The sequence below is a fragment of the Giraffa tippelskirchi genome, chromosome 12 (assembly GCF_054371585.1).
Source record: "Giraffa tippelskirchi isolate mGirTip1 chromosome 12, T2T-mGirTip1v1.2.pri, whole genome shotgun sequence".
Classification (NCBI taxonomy): Eukaryota; Metazoa; Chordata; class Mammalia; order Artiodactyla; family Giraffidae; genus Giraffa; species Giraffa tippelskirchi.
In genome coordinates this window covers 62,288,525-62,309,955 of record NC_137286.1, presented here as the reverse complement: position 1 = coordinate 62,309,955, position 21,431 = coordinate 62,288,525, and the positions used below count along the sequence as shown (strand labels likewise).

The 21,431-nt window shown below is 36.9% G+C and overlaps 1 long non-coding RNA gene across 1 annotated transcript in view; it reads right to left on the bottom strand.

Annotated features, from left to right (window-relative positions):
- Positions 1-21,431, bottom strand: part of LOC145530306 (uncharacterized) — a 161,634-nt gene that overhangs the window by 38,714 nt on the left and 101,489 nt on the right. The gene's annotated exons all lie outside the window — the stretch shown is intronic.

The following is a 21,431-nucleotide window of genomic DNA, read 5'->3' as shown; positions in this document are numbered from 1 at the left end:
AGATGACATGATCCTCTACATAGAAAACTCTAAAGACACCACCAGAAAATTACTAGAGCTAATCAATGAATATAGTAAAGTTGCAGGATATAAAATTAACACATAGAAATCCTTTGCATTCTTATACACTACCATTGAGAAAACAAAGAGAAATTAAGGAAACAATTCCATACATCACTGCAATGAAAAGAATAAAATACTTAGGAATAATTCTACCTAAAGAAACAAAAGATCTATATGTAGAAAACTATAAAACTCTGATGAAAGAAGTCAAAGAGGACACAAACAGATGGAGCAATATACTATGTCATGGATCAGAAGAATCAATATAGTGAAAATGAGTATACTACCCAAAGCAATCTATAGATTCAATGCAATCCCTATCAAGCTACCAACGGTATTTTTCACAGAACTAGAACAAATAATTTCACAATTTGTATGGAAATACAAAAAAAGTCAAATAGCCAAAGCAATCTTGAGAAAGAAGAATGGAATTGGAGGAATCAACCTGCCTGACTTCAGACTATACTACAAAGCTACAGTCATCAAGACAGTATGGTACTGGCACAAAGACAGAAATATAGATCAATGGAAAAAAAAATACAAAGCCCAGAGGTAAATCCACGCACTTATGGACATTTTATCTTTGACAAAGGAGGCAAGACTATACAATGGAGAAAAGACAATCTCTTTAACAAGTGGTGCTGGGAAAACTGGTCAACCACTTGTAAAAGAATGAAACTAGAACACTTTCTAACACCATACACAAAAATAAACTCAAAATGGATTAAAGATCTAAACATAAGACCAGAAACTATAAAACTTCTAGAGGAAAACACAGGCAAAACACTCTCTGACATAAACCACAGCAGGATCCTCTATAACTCACCTCTCAGAGTAATGGAAATAAAACCAAAAATAAACAAATGGACCTAATTAAACTTAAAGCTTTTGCACAACAAATGAAACTATAAGCAAGGTGAAAAGGCAGCCTTCAAAATGGGAGAAAATAATAGCAAATGAAGCAACTGACAAAGAATTAATCTCAAAAATATATAAGCAGCTCATGCAGCTCAATTCCAGAAAAACAAACGACCCAATCAAAAAATGAGCCAAAGAACTAAACAGACATTTCTCCAAAGAAGATATACAGACGGCTAATAAACACATTAAAAGATGCTCAACATCACTCATTATCAGATAAATGCAAATCAAAACCACAATGAGGTACCATCTCATGCCAGTCAGAATGGCTGCTATCAAAATGTCTACAAACAATAAAAGCTGGAGAGGGTGCAGAGAAAAGGGAACTCTCTTAAACTGTTGGTGGGAATGCAAACTGGTACAGCCACTATGGAAAACAGTGTAGAGATTCCTTAAAAAAACTGGAACTACAACTGCCATTCGACTCAGCAATCCCACTGCTGGGCATACACACTGAAGAAACCAGAATTGAAAGAGACTCATGTACCCCAATATTTATCGCAGCACTGTTTACAACAGCCAGGATATGGAAGCAGCCTAGATGTCCATCGGCAGACGAATGGATAAGGAAGCTGTGGTACATATACACAATGGACTATTACTCATCTATTAAAAAGAATGCATTTGAATCAGTTCTAATGAGGTGGAGGAAGCTGGAGCCTATTATACAGAGTGAAGTAAGTCAGAAGGAAAAACACCAGTACAATATATTAATGCATATATATGGAATTTAGGAAGATTGTCACGACCACCCTATATGCGAGACAGTAAAAGAGACACAGGTGTAAAGAACAAACTTTTGGACTCTGTGGGAAAAGACAAGCGTGGGATGATTTGAGAGAATAGCGCTGAAACATGTACATTACCATGTGTGAACTAGATCACCTGTCCAAATTCAATGAGTGAAACAGGGCACTCCAAACCAGTGCACTGGGACCACCCAGAGGGATGGGATGGGGAGGGAGGTGGGAGGGGGGTTCAGCATGGGGAACATATGTACACCCATGGCTGGTTCATGTCAATGTACGGCAAAAACCACTACAATATTATAAAGTAATTAGCCTCCAATTAAAATAAATTAATTAATTTAAAAAAAGAAAGAAAAATGGAGCTAGAGGTATCAGGCTCCCTGCCTTCAGACAATACTACAAATGGACAATAATCAAAACAGTATGGTTCTGGCACAAAAACAGAAGTATAGACCAATGGTACAGGATAGGAAACCCAAAGATAAACCCATGAGCCTATGGTCACTTAAACTATGACAAAAGAGGCCAGAGTATACAATGGAAAAAAGATAGTCTCTTCAATAAGTGGTGCTGGGGAAACTGCATAGCTACTTGTAAAAGAATGAAATTAAAACATTCCCTAACAGCATACACACAAATAAGCTGAAAATAGATTAAAGACCTAACTGTAAGGCTGGATACTATAAAACTCTTAGAGGTAGAACACACTCTGACATAACTTGCAGTAATATCTTTTTTGATCTACTTTCCAGAGTAATGTAAATAAAATAAAAAAATAAACAAATGAGTGCTAATTAAACTTGAAATCTTTTTCACATCAAAGGAAACCGTAAACAAAACAAGGGGTTAATCTCCAAAATATACAAACAGCTCATGCAACTTAATATCAAAACAAACAACACAATCAAAAAATGGTGGGATATTTAAATAAACATTTTTCCAAAGAAGACATACAGATGGCTAAAATCAATAGAATATTACTCAGCCATAAAAAGGAACAAATTTGAGTCGGTTGAACTGATATGGGTGAATCTAGAGCCTGTTACACAGAGTGAAGTAAGTCAGAAGGAGAAAAACAGATATCATATATTCACACACACACACACACACACACACACATATGGAATATAAATGATGCTGATGAATCTATTTGTAGGGCCAGAATAGACACAGACATACAGAACAGACTTGTGGACAGAGCAGGGGAAAGGAGAGAGTGAGATGAATTGAAAGAGTAGCATTTAAACAAATACATTACTATATGTAAAATAGATAGCTAGTGGGAAGTTGTTGTATAACACACGGTACTCAACCCAGTGCTCTGTGGCAACCTAGAGGGGTCGGTTGGGGAGGCGTGGGAGGTAGGTTCGAGAAGGAAGGGATATGTGTATTCTTATAGCTGATTCATGTTGTTGTATAGTAGAAACCAACACAACGTGGTAAAGCAATTATCATCTAATTAAAAATAAATTTTAAAAAACTAATAAAAAGCACATGAAAAGATGCTCAACATCACTAGTTATTAGACAAATGAGAATCAAAACTACAATGAGGTATCACCTCACACTGGTCAGAATGGCCATCATTAAAATATCTACAAACAATAAATACTAGAGAGGGTATTGAGAACAGGAACGCTTCTACACTATTGGGAACGTAAACTGGTATAGCCACTATGGAGGACAGTAGAGAAGTTCCTTTAAAAGTGAAAAGCAGAGCTATTTTATGATTTAGCAATCCCACCCCAGGGCCTATATGTGCAGAAAACTATATTTCAAAAAGCTACAAGCACCCCAATGTTCATTGCAGCACTGTTGACACTATCCGGGAGGTGGAGACCACCTAAATGTCCTTCAGCAGAGGGATGAACAGAGAAGATACAGCACATGGATACAATGGAATATTACTCAACTATAAATGATGTCATTTTCAGGAACATGGGTAGACCTAGAGGTTGTGATAGGAAGTGAAGTCAAACAGAGAAAAAGCAATATTATATGATATTGCTTTTACGTGAATCTTTTAAAAAAAACAGTACAAATGAACTTATCTATAAAACAGAAATAAAGTTACAAATGTAGAAAACAAACTTATGGTTACCAGGGGGTAATGTTCAGGGAGGGATAAATTGGGAGATTGGAATCAACATATACATACTAGTATATATAGATCACTAACAAGGACCTACTGTATAGCACAGGAAACTCTACTTAGTATTCTGTAATAGAATCTGGGGAATATGAATATGTAACAGAATATGGGGGAAAAAATTTAAAAAAGAATGAATAGGGATGTCACTGGCAGTCTAGTGTTAAGAATCCATGCTTCCACTGAAGGAGGCATGTGTTTGATTGGGAAACTAAGATCCTACATGCTGCATGGCTCTGCCTAAAATAAAAATAAAAAAGAGCAGATAAAAGTGTATGTTTGATAACTGCATCAAAAGCTGATACAGTCTGATTTACACCTGAAACTAGCACAATACTATAAATCACTGTACTCCAATAAATTTTTTTCATGAGCCAAAGAAGAAATACTAATGGCAAATACAAATATGAAAAGATATTCAACATTATTTGTCCTTCAGAATATGCAAATGCAAATTTAAGCAACAAGATACCACTACACACCTATGGCTATGACTCAAAAAACTCACAATATCAAATGGATGCAACTGGAATTCCCAAAGATATGTTGTACAGCACAAGGGAATTACAGCCATTATCTTGTAATCACTTTTCATGGAGTAAAATCTGTAAAAGTATCGAATCTCTGTGCTGCATACCTGAAACTAATATAATACTATATATCAACTATACTTCAATAAAACTATAAATAAACTAAAAACAAAATCCAGGAACTTGATTTTAGCTACTCAATTGGGGACAAAATAAGCAAGGTTCAAATATCTAATGTAAAAAAAAAAAAATCTATCGTTTAGCAAGAAATCTTATAGTTTTGTATTGTCTAAAAATGAATATTTCCCCCTTGATTCCTGTAGCATAATTTCATGAAACATAAAACTCAGAGTTGAATTTCCTTTCAGCTCTACAAAGATAGGCCGCTCCTTTCTATCTCCACTGTTTTGAGTGAGAAATCCACTATCATTTGAACTACCTTGTGACACCTATTTCTCCATTTCTTGCTGGTTTCTTTCAAGATTTTTTCTTTGTTTTTTGGTTTTCAGAAGCTTCTATTTTATGCTGCATTTTCATGTGCACTTTAAGCTTCTGTTTGGACTTATCTCAGCTTTGTGAATTTCTAGGTTTATGTCTTTCACCAAGTTTGAGAAGTTTTCAGCTATTATTTCTTCAAATACTGCTTCAGTTCCACTCTCATCTTTCTCTTTTTCTGTGATTCCAATTATACGAATTTTAATTATTATCACACAGATCATGAGATTCTGGAGTTTTTCGTTTGTTTGAGAGGAGGGAAGAGGAGGTCCATTTTCTCTGTTTTGTTCAGATTGGGTAAATCTCTTGATCTCTCTTCAAGTTTACTGATTTTACCTTTTGTCACATCCAGTCTTCTGAGCCAACCAGGATTTTATTTTTCTTATATTAAAAAATTCAGTTTTATCATTTCCATTTGGTACTTTTTATAGCTTCTACTTTTTGGCTGAAAAATTCTTGTTTCTTTAATTTGTTTCAGGGCAACGTGTAAGTGCTTGTTGAAGCATTTTTATCAGGGCTGCTTGAAAATCTTCACCATATAATTCCAACTCTGTGCCATCTCATTGACATCAGTTGACTGATTTCTGATCCAAGCTGTGATTTTTCTGTTTCTTGGAAATAAAAGTGATTTTCAACTGTGTCCCCAGAATTTGGGAAATTATATTGTGAGACTGCGCATCCTACCTAATCTTTATTCACAAGAGTCCTACTCATGAGGGTGAGCACGTAGGTCACGGTCCATTTTTGTGGCCATGGTTCCAATGATAGTTTAATTTTCAGAGCCTTTTTTGCTGCTGTTTCAGTCGACCTGGTTTATGTGGCTGCTGCAGCAACCACTGGTGCCTGCTGGTGCTTCCTTCGGGGACAGAGTGGACAGGCTGGATGTCCTGGTGCCTGTGTTCTGAGAAGAGCAGGCTTGCTAGGCCACCTGCTTTGAACAGATTCCCTCTGCCGATGCTGCTCGCTGCACAGCCTCTGAGGGGAGCTATCGTCTCAGGCCCACGGAGATGAAGAGCTCTCCCAGGCCAGCTGTGATATTTCCTCTGTGCCAGTGCTTCTGGCCTCCCAGGCCCTCTCTGTGGAAAGAGGAGCCTCAGGTCTGCCCCTGGGACAGACAGAATTCCTGACCAGACCCTCGTGGCAGGATGCCTGCCCCCCACCCTTCCCAATGCTTCCTGGCTGGCTACCCAGAATCCGCCGGTGGGGACGGGGGTCTCCAGTGAGGCAGGGAGGAAATGTGCTTCCCCTGGCTGATTAGGGTTAGCAGGACTGCCCATCCCACTGGCCAGTGCCACCAGCTCACTTTGGGTTGTGATCAGCCTTTCCTTTTAACCCGGGTGAGGAATGAGTCTGTATGAACAGTTTGCCCTTGAAGGTTGGTGGTAAGGAAGAGAGGGGCCTGTCTGACTTCTGCTGGGTTGGGATGTAAGATGCCCTGCCACCTGCCATTCCTCTAATTCTGACCGGTTTGCCTTTCTCTTTCCACCTTTCAGAATTCTCCTTTGGCTGCCTCTTGAATTCCTCCAGGGTTTAGTTGTATGTAGTATGAAGATGTAGGGAGAAATGTATTTAAACCACCTTGTCCTGACTGAGTTTCTGAACATTCAGTTTTTTACCATTAAGTTGACTTTATCTACAAGGTTTTAAATGCCTAGTTTTTAATCATGAATAAATGTTTGATTTTTTCACAATGTATGTTTACATATATTGAAATACTATGTTTTTCTACTTTGTTGATTTGCTGATTTATACTGATTGGTTCTTTGAAAATTGAAGCAGCCTTACTAATATCTTTCTGGCTTGGTACTAGGGAAATGCTAGCATCATTAAATAACTTTGGAAATTTTCTCTCCTGTCATATTTTCCAGAAAAGATCATGTAGACTTGTTATGATTTTTTTTCATTAAAAGTTTGAATTTTGCAAGGAAACATGGAATTTTCTTTGTTAGAAGGTTTTTAACAGCAAATTACAAATTTTTAAATACATATAGGATTACTCATGTTGTCAATTTAAATGTGAGTCAGCATTAATTAGTAACTTGTGTCTTGCAAATCACTGGCCCATTTCATCTAAGCTGTTGAATTCCTGGGCCTAAAGATGTTCATATGATTCTCTGATTATCCCTTCAATGTCTCTAAGGCTTCTTGCAATGAGGCTTCATTTATTCCTCAAATTGATAATGTGTATCTTCTTTCTCTGTTTTTCTTGGATAGAATTTATCAATTTTATTGACTTTTTCAAAGAATCAATTTTTAGTGTTATTTACTTTGTTTCTTTATTTTAAATTTTATTGATTTTTTTTCCTTTTGCTTATTTTTGCTGTATTTTATGTTCTTTCTCTAGTTGTTTAAGGTAGTTTTGAGGCCTTCCTTTTTATAATTTAATATTATATTTCTAACATTTAATATTATATATTTTCCTATAACCATTGCATTGACTGCATTCCACAAATTTTAGGATATTCTATTTTCATTTTCATTCAATTTAACATGCAGTATTATTTCCCTTACTACTTCTGCTTTGACCAATGTATTATCTCAGCATGAGTTATCAAATTTACAGTTATTAGTGGTTTCTACATATTCTGTTACTGATTTATAGTTTAATTCCATGTAATTTTCATTCTTTAAAAAAATTAACTTTTGTGGCTCAGAATATGTTCTCTCTTAGTGAGTATTCCATGTGCATTTGGAAAGAATGTATATTCTGTTGTTTGGGGATAAAGAGCCAGGTAATTCAAGTTGGTTGATAGTGTTGTTTATTCTTTTATATTTTTGCTGATACTCTGTCTGCTTGTTACTTCAGTTACTGAAAGAGGCATGTTAAAGTTTCCAACTATAACTGTGATTTTTCTGTCTCTTCTTTCAGTCTGTCAATGTTTTGCTCTGTATCTCTAGCAGCTACGGTGTTGAATTGTTACATCATTTTGGTGAATAATTGTTCTTAGGACTTGATTATGAATCAACCTTTCTATTATTGTGTAATCTATCTCTTTATCCTTGATAATATTTATAACTCTGAAGGCTACTTTGTTATTAGTATACTCACTCCAGTTTTAGTTTGTACCAATCTCTTTTTCCAGGCATCCAATTTTATGAGCATTAGACATTTTTATATTGATTTTGTGAATGTGAAGTCAAGTGGGACTTAGAAAGCATCACTACGAACAAAGCTAGTGGAGGTGATGGAATTCCAGTTGAGCTATTTCAAATCCTCAAAGGTGATGCTATGAAAGTGCTGCACTCGATATGCCAGCAAATTTGGAAAACTCAGCAGTGGCCACAGGACTGGAAAAGGTCAGTTTTTGTTCCAATCCCAAAGAAAGGCAACGCCAAAGAATGCTCAAACTACTGCACAATTGCACTCATCTCACATGCTAGTCAAGTAATGCTCAAAATTCTCCAAGCCAGGCTTCAGCAATACATGAACCGTGAACTTCCAGATGTTCAAGCTGGTTTTCGAAAAGGCAGAGGAACCAGAGATCAAATTGCCAATATCCGCTGGATCATCGAAAAAGCAAGAGAGTTCCAGAAAAACATCTATTTCTGCTTTATTGACTATGCCAAAGCCTTTGACTGTGTGGATCACAATAAACTGTGGAAAATTCTGAAAGAGATGGGAATACCAGACCATCTGACCTGCCTCTTGAGAAACCTGTATGCAGATCAGGAAGCAACAGTTACAACTGGGCATGGAACAACAGACTGGTTCCAAATAGGAAAAGGAGTACGTCAAGGCTGTATATTATCACCTTGCTTATTTAACTTCTTGCAGAGTACATCATGAGAAACGCTGGGCTGGAAGAAGCACAAGCTGGAATCAATATTGCTGGGAGAAATATCAATAACCTCAGATATGCGGATGACGCCACCCTTATGGCAGAAAGTGAAGAAGAACTAAAGAGCCTCTTGAAGAAGGTGAAAGAGGAGAAAGAATGAAAAAGTTGGCTTAAAGTTCAACATTCAGAAAACTAAGATCATGGCATCTGGTCCCATCACTTCATGGGAAATAGATGGGGAAACAGTGGAAACAGTGTCAGACTTTATTTTTTTGGGCTCCAGAATCACTGCTGATGGTGACTGCAGCCATGAAATTAAAAGACGCTTACTCCTTGGAAGGAAGGTTATGGCCAACCTAGATAGCATATTTCAAAGCAGAGACATTACTTTGCCAACAAAAGTCCATTTAGTCAAGGCTATGTTTTTTCCACTGGTCATGTATGGATGTGAGAGTTGGATGGTGAAGAAAGCTGAGCGCCGCAGAATTGATGCCTTTGAACTGTTGTGTTGGAGAAGACTCTTGAGAGTCCCTTGGACTGCAAGGAGATCCAATCAATCCATCCTAAAAGAGATCAATCCTGGGTGTTCATTGGAAGGTCTGATGTTGAAGCTGAAACTCCAATACTTTGGCCACCTCACGCGAAGGGTTGACTCATTGGAAAAGACCCTGATGCTGGGTAGGATTGGGGGCGGGAGGAGAAGGGGACGACAGAGGATGAGATGGTTGGATGGCATCACCAACTCGATGGACATGGGTTTGGGTAGACTCCGGGAGTTGGTGATGGACAGAGAGGCCTGGCGTGCTGCAATTCATGGGGTCGCAAAGAGTCGGACACGACTGAGCGACTGAACTGAACTGATATTGATTTTGATATCTGCATTTTTTCTCTCAAAATTTTCTATCTCTTCTTCAAGACTGGCTGATTTCCATTACTCCAATATAAAGTCAAATGACTCTTCTCTGTTATCTCTAGTCTATAGAGATTCAGAGCCTATCCAGTGACTTTATTTCAGATGTTGCTTTCATTTCTGAATTTTTCATTTGTTTCTTTTTACAGTTTCTTTTTCTCTGCTGAAACCTGCATTCTTGTCATTCATTTCAAGAGTGTTCATCTTTATGGTATGACTTGACTTTGGCTAGCTCTGAAAATTTCCCATTCTTTTACTTTCAATCTTATTGTGTCTTCATATTTAAACACCACTTGTTATAAGCATTATATAATATGTCATTTTAAAATTCTGACAATTCTATTATTTCAGTTGTAGTATTTAGTACGTTTTCCTGCGATGTAATCATGGATATACTAATACTTGAAATGATGTCTCTCAGCTTACTATTTCTATTTGATTCTGATGCTATGTTCCTTTCTCCATTTTATTACTTTCATTCAAATTAATAAAATATTTATATTATTCTATTTTCCTAGTCAGTATGTTTCTTTTACACTTTTACTATTCAATTTCATTCTTTTTATATTTGGTATACAGAAAGTTGTACAAGATAAAGATATCCATTTTATTGTTTTGTCACAAAGGGAACACCCATGTAACACTGCCCCAGTCATGAAAGGGAATATTGTCAACAATCTAGAAACCACCTCTATGTCTCCTTTCAGTTACCTCCACCCATTTCTTCTGAATGTAAACTGATATCCTAATATTTTGATAATTATGTCTTTGTTTTACTCTGTAGTTTTAGCACCTAAGCAGGCATCCCCATCCCTAAACTCTGTAATTTTTACTGTTTTTAACTTTATTTGCCCTTTTTTCCACTGGCATCTTTGATCAACATTAAGTTTGTAAAATTGATAACCACAAATGTTCTATATTTCCAGTTGGAGCATATAAATGTATGCAAATCTTCAGAGAAAGATGTGAAAAGGTACATATCTTACTGATGATGGTCACATATTGCTAAAGAAGGAACTGGAAGTGGCAGAAGCTTTGAATGAGGTTCAAGAGCTGTGCTTTAGTCATTTTCTTTATTGACTAAACTGACTTTTAATTTCCAGAAAGATAGTAAGACTGAAAGTTTTAAACTTTTAAATTTGTAAGAAGAGGTGCTGAATCTTTACTTCATTCACACACCATATTAATGAATTATAGCCCTATGAAATTTCAGAATGTTGATGTAAGAGAAGGTTTGTTACTTGCTCTATGGAAAAGGAAAATTCTGTATTTTAATAATGATTTTCAAAGCTCTTCTCAATGGTATACAAGTACCAGATAGTTAACTCACATTAGAGAAGTGGCCAGAGGAAATAGGAAAGTATGATGATGAATGGCGTTTAGCATTTAAACATAGGTTGGAGGCACAATAATGAGAAGTAGGGACTAGAGTAAGAGAAAGTGAACGTGTTAGTCACTCAGTCCTGTCTGACTCTTTGCAACCCCATGGATGAGGCTCCTCTGTTCATGGGATTCTCCAGGCAATAATACTGGAGTGGGTCACCAGCCCATGTTAATTTCCAGAAGGAAATAGTTTCCTAGGTCCATTCAGCTTTGCCTCTGGAAGTGTGGGATCATTGCTGCCTGAATTTGATTCCTCTGTCTTTCCATGTTTTGGCTGGCATTTCACGTAACCCAGGAGCCTTTGATACTGGCTTGGATCCAGAATGACTTGCCCAAGCACTTTGGTTACAGTATATCCAACTGCTGCTGGCCTTTTGGAACAACTTCCATAGCAGGGTTACTTTGTTTGAATCAGTTTTCTATCATCCCTTTCTACATAGCCTTCCAATAGTCAGGGTTCATGATGCCTCATGGCTAAAGCCTAGTCAAATGTCACACATGGGAGGGTTTATTATTCCTTTCTTTTCCCTCACAGCATCTGTTGCGTGGTAAAGATGGAGCTTACTGCCCTGTATCAGGTCCTGGTCTCAGAACAGGAGAAACAAGCCCGAGCGTGAAGCACCCTTTAAGCACCTCATAGTTATCAGCCTTAAACAAAGTGTCTCCAGCCACCCTGTTGTTGATTCAAGTTCATATTCTTCAAGAAGATCTCATGAATACAGTATTCTCTGAATTGTATCTGTTTAAACCTGTTTTCCCAGTACTCTTGCCTGGAAAATCCCATGGATGGAGGAGCCTGATAGGCTGCAGTCCATGGGGTCGCAAAGAGTCGGACACAACTGAGCGAATTCACTTTCAGTTTTCACTTTCATGCATTGGAGAAGGAAATGGCAACCCACTCCAGTGTTCTTGCCTGGAGAATCCCAGGGTCGGCAGAGCCTGGTGGGCTGCCCTCTATGGGGTCGCACAGAGTCGGACACGACTGAAGCAACTTAGCAGCAGCAGCAGCAGCAAACCTGTTTTCTGCAAACGTTATTTAAAGGATAGTTTGACTGGATATAAATTCTTTGTCCCACTTTATTTTCTTGAGTGTCTTGAAAATGGTTCACCTGTGTTGCTTGAGCTTTTTGTCAGTTTGGGATGCCTGATGGCAGCCTATTTCTCTTGCCTTTGTATGTTATTTGGTCTTTTTGACCCTGGAGGCCCTGCTTTGTTTTGTTTTTTTAATCTTTAAAATCTGAAAGTTTTGTCTTGAAGTTAATCACTCTGGGTTAGATTTTGCATGTATGTTGTAGAACTTCTCAATGTGTTAATTCCAGGCTACTTTCTTCTTCTTTTTATTGGTAAAATTTGTCTTGGATCATAGTTTTAAATGTTTGTTCTATTCTACTGTTTTGTTTTCATATTCAGAGATTACAATTATAAGAATGCTGGATCTCTTATACCTACTTTTTATCAACTGTTTTGATGGATCCTTCTGAATTCTCTTTTCATAAATCAAATTGATGTTTTCTTGCTTCTTTTTTCAGTGCCAATTTTCATATTTTTATTCAAATCTGTTCTCCCTGGGCAACTTGTAAACTACTTTTCATTGCTTATTTGATTTTTTTACTCCATTTTTTCTTCCTAGAATTCAAAAATCTCTTTCCATTTCTTTCCTCTTTTGGGGGGAAGTGCTTCTTTTCTGTTCTTACTTTTTGTGTGTCTGATTCAATATTTAATATTTTTTAAAGTCTCTCTAGTTCAGTTTAGAGGGCTGTGTTAAAGTTTTTTTCCTGATCTTTGGTTGCTTACTGGATTAGGAATGTTTTTCAATTGATATATATTGATCCTCATTTTTCTTTTTCTTCTTATAGTAGCTTTAAATAGATCAATATTAAGTTTGTTCATTCATTTTGTGAATACATTTGGTGTTTCAGGGTGAATTACAAGATTCCTAGTTCTAGATCACACTTTTGTTTTTCAGTATAGCAAAGTGCAATAGTGTAGTTTATTTAATAGATGACTTTTGTAATGAGTAGATTGGGGATCCCTAAGGATGCACAGGACTCAGAAAAGCTATTGCCTTCCTGGTTATAGCAAAAAATGAGAACTTAAAATTAACAACAAGAAAAAATGAGTGCAGCAAAGTCCAGGAGAAGCCAAGTGAAAGTTTCCAGGTGTGGATCCCATCAGGGTGATACTAACACAGCAATGATGCATGGCGAGAGGTGTGGAGTGGTGCCAACCAGGGCAGCTCACTTGAGTCTTGAGGCCCAGAGATTTTATTAGGTGTCAGTCACACAGTCATGCAGCAACTGCATTAGCTACCTCTGCTACCCAGACTCCAGCCACTTTTGAGCAAAACAACCATTCACATAAATCAGTTTTGCTAGTATAAACTCTGATCAAACAAGTCTACCTAAAAAAAAATTCTATCAGAGAGAATATTCCTAAGGCTTAGAGCTTATCTCCCAGAAGCTGGCTAAAGGCTTTTGTTAGGAATGTGCATGGTTTTAGCAACTCAAGTCTGCTGAGTTAACATTTGTCTGCATAAGAAGGGATTGGCTGTGGGTCCTTTGAATTCTTGTTTTTCTTTTGTCTTTAAGAAAGCTAAATTTCCTTTTTTTGCTTCTTTCTCTTCACCAACCAGTACCCAAAGGACTCATCATTATCTCTCTTTTCAACAACATTACCCACTTTCTACCCAAGAAGCAATGTATTTTGGAGACTATCACATCAAGCCCCATGTACTTTTGAATCTCTTTCCTGAAATCAGTTCTTTAAAATACTAGGAGTCCCCTTCAAGGGGTATTTGTTCAGTCTTAGGGTTTGTTTCTTTTCTCTTCCATAGAGTATATTCAAATTCCTCTACTCACCAAAACTTCTTCCAGCGGAAGCTCAAGCTCCACTGAATAGAATGCATGGGGGTTTATTGGTTTTCAGGTTAGCTTTTGTAGTGTTCCTAACCTTCCAGTTTTGTTCATTTGTTTGATATTTTCTGTGATTTTATTTATTTTTCTTGCCAACTTGTGCAGTTGTTGATTCTTTTCTTTTCTTTTTTTTTTTTGGTTTTGGAGTTTTTTGAAGACTGTGGAGATATGGAGATATGGAGATACTTCGATTAAGTAGCTGCTGTGATCTCTTTGGTGGCTCAAAGAAACTGCTTGCCAATGCAGGAGGCGCAGAAGACACAGGTTCATTCCCTGGGGTGAGAAGATCTCTTCGAAGAGTAGATGGCAACCTACTCCAGTACTCTTGCAGGGATAATCCCATGGACAGAGGAGCCTGGTGGACTACAGTCCATAGTGTCACAAAGAGTCAGACACGGCTGAGCACGCTTGCATGCAAGTGATCTCTTTTGCTATCCTTTTCATGGCTACATTCCTTCTTTTGCTTTTCATACACCCACCATACATTTTAATTGGATTAGAAAATTGGGAAAATTAAAAGAGAAATGAAAAAAAACAAATAAAAAAGCCACAGCACCAGAAATGCAGTATAGAAAGCATGCACTTACATTCATGTTTCATGCTCCCTGTACCTTCTCTGTATATAAATATGAATATATATATACATTTTTATTAAAGTATATATTTTTAAAATATAATATTTCTACTTATACTGTTTATACATATCATTTGTTATATTATAAAAACATTTTTCTTTCAAAAATTCTATATCCAAATGACCCTATTAAGTGGTTATCTTTGCATATAAATTTAACACATCTTCTTGGTTGGAAATTTAAATTTGATTTATTTTTCTCAATATTTGTAAAGAGAAAATATAGGTCCTTTAAGAGTCCCCGTGTTATCATATTTTATCTTTTATTTCTCTAGACAAAAGATAATGCATTCACATTTGCATCTAGAAGTTGTTAATATGACTATTAATATGAATTACTACCTATATGAGCTTTGTGAGCTAATATTATAGATCATTAATTAGACAGTATGTATAGCTGCCATTCAGCTTACTCTGCAGTCTTTTATCCTTCACTTGGGCATCAATTTTGCTGTTGTTCAGTCACTAAGTCATGTCTGACTCTTTGAGACACCATGGACCGCAGCACACTAGGCTTCCCTGTCCTTCACTATCTTCTGAACTTTGCTCAAACTCATGTCCATTGAGTCAGTAAAGCTATTTAACCATCTCATTCTGCCACCCCCTTTACCTCTTGCTTTCAATCTTGTCCAGCATCAGAATCTTTTCCAACGAGTTGACACCACATCAGGTGGCCAAAGTATTAGAGTTTAAGTTTCAGCATCAATCTTTCCAATGAATATTCAGGACTGATTTCCTTTAGGATTGACTAGTTTGATCTCCTTGCTGTCCAAGTGACTCCTAAGAGTCTTCTCCAACACCACAATTCAAAAGCATCAGTTCTTTGGCACTCAGCCTTCATTATGGTCCATCTCTCACATCTATACATGACTACTGGAAAACCCATAGCTTTGACCATATAGACCTTGGTTGGCAGACTGATGTCTCTGCTTTTTAATATGCTGATTACTTTGGCCACCTGATGCAAAAAACTGATTCATTGGAAAAGACCCTATGCTGGGAAAGATTGAAGGCAGGAGGAGAAGGGGCTGACAGAGGATGAGATGTTTGGATGGCATCACTGACTCAATGGACGTGAGTTTGAGCAGGCTCTGAGAGATGGTGAGGGACAGGGAAGCCTAGCATGCTTCAGTCTATGGGGTCGCAAACAGTCAGACACTACCGAGTAACTGAACAGCAACAACTCCTAGATGAAAAGGATATCTTTTTCGTGTTAGTTTTAGAAGGTCTTATAGGTCTTCATAGAATTGGTTAGCTTCAGCTGCGCTGGTTGCAACACAGCCTTGGATTGCTGCGATGTTGTATGGCTTGCCTTGGAAATGAACTGAGATCATTCTGTTGTTTTTGAGATTGCACCCAAGTATTGCATTTCACACTCTTTCCATGACTATGAGGGTATCTTCCCAACCCAGGGATCGAACCTGTGTCTCCTGCATTGAAGGCAGATTCTTTTACTATCTGAGCCACCAGGGAAGACCATGAGATTAAATAGAAGTTTTTTTTTTTTTTTTTTAACTATGGTTGATTCTGTTGATTATAAACCAATTTATTTGGTGGCACTGGTTGAAAAGCTATTCTTCCTTCATTTAAGTTGTTTTTGCACCATTGTGAAAAATCAGCCGAGCCTATTAGCAGATCTGCTTCTGGGTTCTTATTTTGTTCCGTTGCTCTGGCTATCCCTCCACACTGTTCACAGTTTGATTACTGTCACCATACAGTAATGCTGCACATCAGGTAGACTAATTCCTCTCACTTTATTCTTCTTTATTGATTGCATTAGGTACTCTAGGGTCTTTCCTCTCCATATTAATTTTACATATGTTCATTGTTAAGTATATAGATATTGGATTGATTTTGGGGTGTTTTCACTTGTGAAAGGAACCATAGTTCACAATCCATTTTCAATCTTTTGGGAAATATATAAGTAAGCACAAATCTGATCCTAGATAAGAATTTTGCTATTCCACTGAAAATGATGAAAACTCCTGCTTCTCATATATTTTCAGGGGCAGGTACTGTTTTCATATAATTATTATTTTCATATAATTAGATCTCTTGAAAGAAATACAAATATGTACAGAGAAATACGTTTTCAATTTTAATGGCATAACTTCAAGTTATTGCTTGTTTTATCTTTCATAACTTTTTGTTCAGTTTTGAGCTTGTAATTGAAAGCTATACATTCTCTTTTTTTCTTGGTGTTGCCTTTAAGTTATTAACAAACATACTTGAACTAAATAAATGATCCATGTCTGTATCCTCCCAAACAAGACAAAAGTCTTGATATATCTCTACTCCTCCTTCTCCTCCTCTGTATTATTATCTGGCATTTTGCTACCAGATTTATAGTGCAAAAAACTGAAAATCAAGTCACTTATGCAAAAGTATCTTTCACTAGTATCTTTGATCATTATTTTTTTAATATCCTGTTTCTTCCTCTTGCATTTATTTTCCCTTGCTGAAATATAATTTCTGCTCATCTTCGCAGAGTCTGTTTTTGGTAAAAATTCTGAGTTTTTGATCATCTAAGAGTTATCATTTGGCTCTTACTTTTAAACGGTTTGCCTGAATATAGAATTCTACTTTTTAAAGACCCTTCTTTCACGTTTAAAATATTCTCCCATTATCTTCTTGGGTTTATTCTTGTTAATGAGAGACTAATATTAATCTGAATCTTGCTATCTGTAAGTTTTTTCTCTCTGGTAATACTTTTAGAAATTTTTCATGTTTTCTCCTTTTTTTTTTTTACGTTTGATTCTAGGAAACTATCAGGTGTTTAATTTTTTTATTAACATATGACATGTGTGCAGAAAAGTTCACAAAATATAAATATGTAGTGATTTAGCACAAAATGTGATGCTCTGTGTAGCACTTGTGTAACACCACCCACAAGAAGAAAAAAAAACAAAACAAAACCAAAACCCCAGAGGCATCACCGTGACAATCACAAGCCAATTAAGAATAAAGAGGATTAGAGGCATGGGATGGAGAAGGCAATGGCACCCCACTCCAGTACTCTTGCCTGGAAAATCCCATGGACGGAGGATCCTGGTAGGCTGCAGTCCATGGGGTCGCTAAGAGTCGGACATGACTGAGCGACTTCACTTTCACTTTCATGCATTGGAGAAGGAAATAGCAACCCACTCCAGTGTTCTTGCCTGGAGAATCCCAGGGACGGGGGAGCCTGGTGGGCTGCCATCTATGGGGTTGCACAGAGTCGGACGCTACTGAAGCGACTCAGCAGCAGCACCAGCAACAGAGGTATGGGATGGGGTGAGAGGGAGGTTCAAGAGGGAGGATACAGATGCATATCAGTGGCTGATTCATATTGATGTAAGGCAAATACCAACACAACACTGTAAAACAATTATCCTCCAATTAAAAATACATTATAAACAAAAACAAAACAAATAAAATATCAGAAAAAGAAAGGAAAGAAAAAAAGAATAAAGAGGGTTTACCTCAATTCATAAAGAACATCTACCAATCTATTGCAAACATCATACAAATGGTGAAAGTCTGAATATTTTTCCCCCGGAGTGGGAACAAGGCAATGAGTCCATTTTCACCACTCTTCTTCAACATAGTGCTGGGAGCTCCAGCCAGTGCAATAGGTGTAATAGAAGTCACAAGAATTAAAAAGAAGGAATAAAACTGTCCCCATTTCAGATGATATGATTGTTTAATAAAGAATTTCGAGTAATCTATAAAGCAAACTTGTAGAACTTAGAAGTATGTTCAGCGCAGTACACCACACAAGATTAACACCCCAAAATGAATCCAATATCTATATACTTAACAATGCACATGTAGAAACTAAAATTAAAAACACAATACAATTCACAATCACTCTGAATTAAATGATATACATAAGCATACACTTAACAAAGTATATACAAGATTTGTGTGATGGAAATGACAAAATGCTGATGAAAGTAATCCAAAAAGACCTAAATATACAGAGAGGAATATGGTGTCAAGGAACTGAAAGATTCAACATATTCAAGATGTTGATTCTCACCAAACTGATCTAGAGGTTTCACTTATACCTACCAAAATCTTATTAAGGTTTTTGGTAAATATAGACAGGCCTAGTGTAAAATTAATATGGAGAGGAAAGAACCTAGAGTACCTAATGCAATCAATAAAGAATAAAGTGAGAGGAATTAGTCTACCTGATGTGCAGCATTACTGTATGGTGACAGTAATCATGATACTGTGAACAGTGTGGAGGGATAGCCAGAGCAACGGAACAAAATAAGAACCCAGAAGCAGATCTGAGAATAGGCTCGGCTGATTTTTCACAATGGTGCAAAAACAACTTAAATGAAGGAAGAATAGCTTTTCAACCAGTGCCACCAAATAAATTGCTTTATAATCAGCAGAATCAATCATAGTAAAAAAAAAAAATAACCTCTATTTAATCTCATGGTCTTCCCTGGTGGCCCAGATAGTAAAAGAATCTGCCTGCAAAACAGGAGACACAGGTTCAATCCCTGGGTAGGGAAGATACCCTGGAGAAGGGAATGGCTATCCGCTCCAGTATTCTTGCCTGCAGAATTCCATGGGCAAAGGATCCTGGTGGGCTACAGACCATGGCTTGCAAAGAATTGGACACAACTGAGTGACTAATACACACACTTCAACCTCTGCTACTGCTGCTGCTAAGTCGCTTCGGTCGTGTCCAACTCTGAGCAACCCCATAGACAGCAGCCCACCAGGCTTTCCCCTCCCTGGGATTCTCCAGGCAAGAACACTGGAGTGGGTTACCATTTAAATTCATATCCTATATAATAAAGAATTGAAAACAGATCATAAGCAATTTTTAAACGTGAAACTATGAAAGTTTTAGGAAAAATATAGAAGAGAATCTTTAGGTCTAAGATATAGGACTAGTTAGAGTTCTCATACTTATCCCCAAAGTACAATTCATAAAAGGAAAAATTAAGAAATTGGTCCTCATTGAAATAGAAAACTTTGCTTTGTGAAGGCCTATGTAAAGAGGGTGAAAAGACAAGTTGTAGACTTAAAGAAAAACAGTTGCAAACCACATATCTGACAAAGGACATATAAGATCTCTTAAAATACAAAAGTAAATCAAACAACCTAATTAGAAAATGGGCAAAAATCATGAAGAAATTTTCACCAAAGAGCACATACAGATGGCAAGTAAGAAGAGGAAAAGATGTGCAGCATCATTAACCATCTGAAAAATGCTAATTAAAACCACAATGAGATATAACTGCATAGATATCTGAATAGCTGAAAGAAAAAATTACTGACAACACCAATTGCTGGCAAGGATGCAGGGACGCTGGATCTCTTATACATTGCCAGTGAGGATATAAAATGGTACAGCCACTCTGCAAAACAGTTTGTCAGTTTCTTTTAAAACTGAATATGAAATTGCCATATGAACTAGCAATTGCATGCCTGGACATTTATTTCAGAGAAATGAAAACTTATGTTCATACATAAAAAACTTATATACATGAATGTTAGAAGCTCTTTTGTATTAATAATTGCCCCATACTGGAATCAGCCTGGATGTCCTTCAATAAATAAACGGATAAACTCTTGTACACACATGCCATGGAATTCTACTAGGGAAATGAGGAGCAATCTGTTGATACTTGCAACAACTTGAATGAATCTCCAGGAAATTACGGTTAGTGAGAAAAATGCTAATCCCAAAAGGTTACACACTATGTTTTTCATTCTTTAACATTCTTTTAAATTAAAAAAAGTAGAAAAGGAGTACATATTATGGTTGCCAGGTTTCTGGGAGAAAGAAGTAGGTGAAGTTATTAAAAGGGAAGCACAAGGAGTCTTTGTGGTGTTATAGCTGTTCAGTATCTTTACTCTTGCAGTGGCTATACCAACCTACACAGGTGATAAAATTGTGGGGAACCTAATAAACACATATATGTGAATATAAATAAATCTGAGGAAATCTGAATAAGACTGGTGGATTATACCAATGCCAATATGATGGCTGTGATATTATATTTTGCAGAATGGGAAAAAATATATAAAATTTTTATATTTTTTTTAAATATAAAAATTTTTACCACTGGGGAAAATTGGCAACATATACAAAGAATTTCTTGGTATTATTTCTACAGCTACATGTGAGTCTGCAATTATCACAAGAAAATTTCAACCAAGAAAGAAAGAACAATAAAATTGGAGCAAACCAGTGAGCCCCTCCTAGTAACAGCAACTTATTCCCAAGCAAAAGAGCTCTACCTTAAGACAGTGCTAAAAAGGGACAGATCTCAGGATAGGAGCCACTTGCTATTTTTATGTTGTGATCTGCAGTACCCTATAGACTAAATATCACACGCTGAGCCACATTGAACTTTTGGGAAATGTCACTTCATTCACATGAGTTAAATGCTAAAGATATACAATTATTCTCTCTCCAGGACACAGTCTAAGCAAGCCTGAGGGATAGTTAATATAGGAGTGAATAAACAAGGCAAGAATATGGGGGGAGGGGGTCTCCTGTGCACTTGAGTTTTCCAAGAAAAAAGACATTTTGTTCATTTTGTCCTGAGATGGTCCCAGTGGAAGGGGACTTCATTTCTCTTTAGTCCAATACGATTCTATTATTACAAATAAAACTAAAGTGATGTGGGCACTACTGAAAATGTTTTCATATGTTAAACCCCTACATTTTTGTGCCATTCCTTAAATTTATTTTGTGTTCGGAGTTATATATTTACTGGGGCCTATTGTGTCCACAAACTCTTTAAGCAATTTCTTGAATCAGACAAGTGAGAAAATGCAGAAAGAAAGGAAAACAATCAAGTCAAAATAATACTTTAGCACTTAAACAAAGTCTAGGAGCTTTAGTTCCCCTCAAGGACTATGGACAGTATTCTGAGCCATGCCCTTTGGGCAA